At 33.1% G+C, this 6041-nt stretch overlaps 1 pseudogene; it reads left to right on the forward strand.

Moving 5' to 3' along the window:
* The first annotated feature begins 5289 nt into the window (after positions 1 to 5289).
* LOC149559118 (beta-1,4-xylosyltransferase IRX14 pseudogene) lies at positions 5290 to 5797 on the forward strand (annotated as a pseudogene).
* The last annotated feature ends 244 nt before the right edge of the window (positions 5798 to 6041 follow it).

Genomic DNA, 6041 nt, shown 5'->3' on the forward strand with positions numbered 1-6041 from the left:
TTGCAATTGGAAAATTGAGAGATTTTTCTAAAATCCTTTTCTAAATGATAGTGTTTCTATTCATTGTGAGAGCTATGGGTGTGGGATCTTTGCGAGGATGGTCTTGTTGGATCCATCTTGGGGAGACCTTGCTTTGCCATCATTTTTGGCCATATCTAAGGGTTATTTATTTTACTTGGCTGTTTACTATTTTAGACCTTTTAGCTATCAGGTAAGGCTCTCCCATTTTCATATTTAAGCTTTGTTTCTAGTTTTGTTCCTGGTAGCTATTTTTTTGGAAGTTGAGAACTAGTGTTCCCCTCCATTTCTATTTACTAGTTCTGCCTAGTTGGTTGGGTATGAATGTTTTCAAAGTTTTCGAGATGGGGTTTTAGGGTTTTGCATTGTTATGATGGTCATTTTTAAGCATATGGTGTCCAAACCCTAATTTTATTAGATTTTCATGGATTTAGTGCCCAAGAACTAATGAAGGATGATCCCCTTAATACCATAAACTCATAACACAATCAAAGAAATAATAGAAAATGCAAGAGAAAAATATGCACTTCTTATTTGCATCACAAATGTGATATTATAGAATTCACAAGTACAATATGCTAACCCACATGGGCACCTTCATTACAATAATATGCAAGGCAAGCTGCGAACTATCACCCAAAGTTGTCCTAGACAATGTTCAAGCCTTTCTTAAATAGGCAATTTTATGTCACCCAAGAAGGTTCTAGATGTTGAAACTTAATAGCTAGGGCCAACATGTTAACATTACAGTCAAGTTTATTTATTAGTGACACACACACTTATTTAGATTGTTAGTAGCTATCAAGCTTATAGTATAGTTAATAATGTTAACAAAGTAATTCAGGCTCTACCAAGTTTTACAATTTCTATCAAGTTCCAAGAATAATATTTAATTCACACTAAGTAGTATCTACCAAGTTGGTGATTATCAGTGTAAACAGAGCTTCATAGTGTTTATTGATTTTCTCAATGCAAACCAAGTTCTCCAATGCTTAACAAGTTTACAACTTTAGTAATGTGAATCTAGTATTGACCAAGCCATATAGTGTCAACCAAGTGATTCAGTTTATACCAAGCTCATACTAGCAAATTTGGACTCATTTTTTGACGAATTTTGGTCAAAATTTTGACCAAGCAGTTTGTGGTAATTTTTCTTGTCAAAATTTTGACCAACCTGCAAGTTGGTCAAAATTTGGGCCAATACATTCATCAAAAAAAAAAAAAATTACTAGCTCTAATTTGTCATTATTGGTCAAATTTTTCACTAATGTTTGGTAAAAAAAAATTAGAATTGGTGGCAATTTTGACCAATCTCTTGGTAGAAAACTATCAAGAATTGGTCAAAATTTCCACCAATGTTTGTTCAAAAAAATTATAATTGGTGGAAATTTTGACCAATTCTTGGTAGAAAACTATCAAGAATTAGTCAAACTTTCAACCAATGTTTGGTCAAAAAAAATTATAATTGGTGGAAATTTTGACCAATTCTTGGTAGAAAACTATCAAGAATTGTTCAAAATTTTCACCAATGTTTGGTCAATTTTTTTTTTATGCTGTATCAAGAAATTATTTCTTATCCAAGCCATTTAATTTGTAAACTTTTAAATCTCTACAAAGCTAAAGTTGGAGCAAGAGATTTTTTCTTCTCAAAGGTGTCCTATAATTGTAAAGCATCCATTCCATTATCTATTTTTACAATCAATGGAATGGACACTTTACAATCAGAGGACACCTTTGAGAACAAAAATTCTCCTACTCCAACTTTATCTTTGTAGATATTTAAAAGGTTACAAATTAAATGGCTTGGATAAGAAACAATTGCTTGATATAGCATGGAACAAATGTACATTTATGCATAAAGAGATGAATTAGAAACATATCAAACTTCTTGTCATCCTAAATTTGATTCTGTTATACTTAAAGATCCAAAAAGAGAATTTCATAAGAATATTTCAAAATCCATATAAATATAGGAAAAAATAGTTTTATGATTATCATAACAAGTGTCACATAGCAACTATTTTTTGTTGTTGCAATATGTTTAAAAATAGTTAATTTGATTATGCTATGTGTTTGGAAAAGTTGTGTCTTCTAAGACCGTATATGTTGAGATTAAAGTGTTACAATGATTATTATCAAATTGCCCAACTCTATATTAAATAATATCTACAATAACAATAAGACATAAAAATAGTACAACAATCAGGGGAAATTTTTAAATTCTCTCCTAAATTGGTTTTTGTGCTATGACAATCAGGGGCATCATCACCAAAAACTTAAGGAATTTTTGCTGCCATACAAGACATGTTTCTAGTAAAGCATGTGTACATGCTTCAAACTCAATGAAATGAGCAAATCAGAAGTACCACTAGGAGTCAACACGTTATACACAAATACAAATACAACTATAAATAGATAAAATTATAAAAAACAACCTCCTAGGATGTCATAAGATTAGAACTCTTGCTATTATTTTCCATTTTGTTCAACATATTGAACCCAAATAGTATTGCATAACCTTCAGTAATCATGACTCACTATACATGAGGAAAAATGTAAATCAAAATACAATCCTACTTATTTCCACACAAGATGGCATGTAGAAGTAAACATATAAACATGGATCGATTAGTTCACAAAATTATTTAAACATAGGTTACTGTCTATGCATGTTGTAATCAAGAATATCAACTAGAGAAATAGAACCATGAGTTGACTTCTACAATTACCTTTATATGTCTAGGCATTATTGGCTTGCTTTCAAGTAGCTTAGCAAGTATACAACCTGCACTCTAGAGATCAACACCGACACCATAATCTGTAGCACCTAACAAAAGCTCTAGAGGATGATAAAAAGGAGTAACCATTCGACTAGTCATAGGTTGCTTGTGATCAGGATTTTAAAATGCTGCAAGTCCAAAATCAGATCACAAATTTCACTAGGTATCCTCCTCTCTCTCTTGTACCTATTATGCACATTTCACAATTAAGTAGGGCTTTATGGAAGCATGATAATTAAAACTCAACAACTAGATAAAACTCTTCTTTGACTAAAATTTAGGATTCAGATAGAAAATTATTTTCTTCTCTTCCATGATCCTATCAGGCACATTCTACCATTAAGTATAATTTTTTTGAGAATACACTACTCTATGGGAATGCAAAACAATCTATCAAATACAAAAAACATTTTCAACCACTTGCAGGGTAGTCATCACAAACCAAGTTCATACAAAATCTATATTCAAATAGTATTCAATTTATTTACTAGTAGAAAAGTGAAATCCCAATTAGCTTTCATTTGGCTTTATTAAAAAGGTGAATTCTCAAGGGCCCTAGATGTGATCATAAGAATTTTTTTATTATTTAACTTTGAAACATTAAACTCATGGGTTCTAACCATTTCTTCTAAACTCACAAATTGATTATTGAAAGCAGATGAACTTGTAGAAGGAATGAAATGTATCTTCTTTGGTCATACCAATCAGTTTAGGTGTTCAATCTCAGCTTCAAGATACCTTGATGTAGTTTTAGCCACATTTTCTCTTCTCAAGGCACCCATCAAGATAGCTTCCAATGACTTCAATTGTAGAATATGAGTCCAAAAAAAAAAATATCAGAGTTAAACTACAATGATCCTTTTTCACTTATTTTCTATATAATTACACATTATAAGCCTTTTCCATTTGGCATTTTCCCACTATATAAATATACACTGTTAGACTTATTGGCACTCAAAATTGTAGCTCAAATTTTGAGCACTGTTGAGTAAATTGAGCCCTATAAATGCTTTTAAGTGCATATGTACCAGGTTGTACCTTTGAGGCCCCAAAGGTGTTTAATGTTCCTAACACCCTCCATTCAATTATTCTAAGCATTCCATGATGATAAAGTTACATTCCGAGCCATTCTGTAAGATCCTGTTTTGAGTAATTGTTAAATCTGCATTTTTACCCTAAGAGTCAGATAGTGATAGGAGGCTATGTTTGCATTTCAATATCTCACACCTAGTAATGTTTAATGACATGCCACTTTGGGAGTATCTAGTTTCCATACTTGAGAGTCTATGTTTTAGATTTTGAGTCATTTTGAGTCCATTTGCCTAGGTTTTGAATCCCTCAAAGTTGGTCAATTATCAATGTCATGATGATATGAAATATTCAAAATTTTGGGAAGCCCTATTTGATGAGTTATAACTTTGACCTAGTTGACCAAAATGTTGAATTTCTTCTTATGTTGCATTATAGATGTCAAAGACTTGTTATGTTTCAATTTTTAAATCTTGATGAATCCATTTGATTAGTTTTCAAACACGATTCCAAACACAATTTCTATCTTTTTACTGGTGTCAGCATTTGCAGATTTGTCAGAACCCCTGTTCATGATGTCATAACTCCAAATCCATTATAGGTGAGGTAAAATGGATTGTACCACTATGTTGCACTCCAAAAATAATTCAAGTGCGCCAATTTTTAAATCTTGACGAATCCATCTGCACACTTTCCCAGGTCAATTCCATTTGCAAAAAAATGTTTTCTGTCAGTGTTTCAAGTTTGAAAAATCTGAGTAGCCCACTTTGTCTATTCACGAAATGCGTCCTGTTATTCATCATGAGCCCAAATCACAAATCCATAATTTCCTCATGATAGAGAATTAATGCCCCAATTTTCATTCTCCCAAGTCTCAGTTTACCCAGTTTGCAAAGCCTATTTCAAATATAATTTATTGTCTTCTAACATGTTTTCTTGCAGGAAGTTCTGAGAGGTCAAATTTGACAGCGAATATCTTTTCACCTCAAATTTTTAATGAGATGAGATTTGACAAGGTGCAAGAGTGTGGAGCAATGAATGAGTATCCCAGATTTCAAAGCCTAGTTATCTGTTCAGATTAGTTTTTAAAGCCAGTCAAAGGACCTCCTAATGCAAAATTGATAGTTTGCAAAATAAAGTTATAATGAGTTTTAAATGATCAGTGAGGGAGCAAGTTTGATTTAAATTAGTTCAAAATGATTGGTAGATCAGTCTAAGATGTTTATTTGTTTAGAAACAAAAAAAAAATAGCTGAACCCATTTTGGGGCCTAGCTAATTGCATCAGATTGATATAATAGGGGAGATGCCTTGTATTGGTTGAGGCAGTATATAAGTTTCTTTGCCTATGTGCAAGAACTTCTATGATCAATAAAAATATAGAATGAGTCATTCCATTGTTATGGAAATCTGTTATGGTCCTGGTCCAGATATTTCAATCTTCTGAACTCGTAGCTATGATTAATGGCCAGGCAAATATAAGACTACAGTTGTGCACCTGGGCTATGATAAAGGAGGACTCCCTAGCATAAGAAATTTTAGGGAGCAGTAATTGGATGGTATTTTCATGTTTGCTGATGACAGCAATACTCATACATTAGAGCTTTTTGATGAGATTCAATCTATAAAATGGATGGGTGCACTTTTAATCGGCATTCTTGTTCATCTTGGTCACTCAGAGATATTATGCATGCAAGAATCTGAAAAAAAAAAAGTAGAAGCAGATGAAGCTGAAAAAGACAATCCACTCTTACCCATTCAGGGACCTGCCTACAATTCTTCAAGTCATTTAGCTGGCTGGCACACATTCAATTCAATTCCATATGCTAAGCTAAGTACCAGATTGATTGATGATAGGGCCATAGTGTTGCCAAGGAGATTAGAGTGGGCAAGTTTTGCTCTTAATTCAATATTGGTTTGGGAAGACAGTGCTAAACCATCTTGGGTTCATGACTGGGATGACTGGACTTAAGATGGCTAGGCTCTAGAGAGTCCTTTGTCTATTTTGAAAGATGATTCCTTTGTCAAGCCACTTGGTAGATGTGGTTGCAATGTATTATTATGGTGACTTCTCATGGAGGCTCGTGAAAATAGTAAATTTGCTCATGGATGGATTATAGACCCCCCATTAGAGATTGTGGTTCCTGCAAAATGCACACCATGGCCTGATCCACCTATACACCTACATGAAAGTGTACCTCCACATGAATTATCTA

The sequence above is a fragment of the Cupressus sempervirens genome, chromosome 5, assembly GCF_028749045.1.
Source record: "Cupressus sempervirens isolate cs-2001-9-10 chromosome 5, ASM2874904v1, whole genome shotgun sequence".
In the NCBI taxonomy this organism is placed as follows: domain Eukaryota; kingdom Viridiplantae; phylum Streptophyta; class Pinopsida; order Cupressales; family Cupressaceae; genus Cupressus; species Cupressus sempervirens.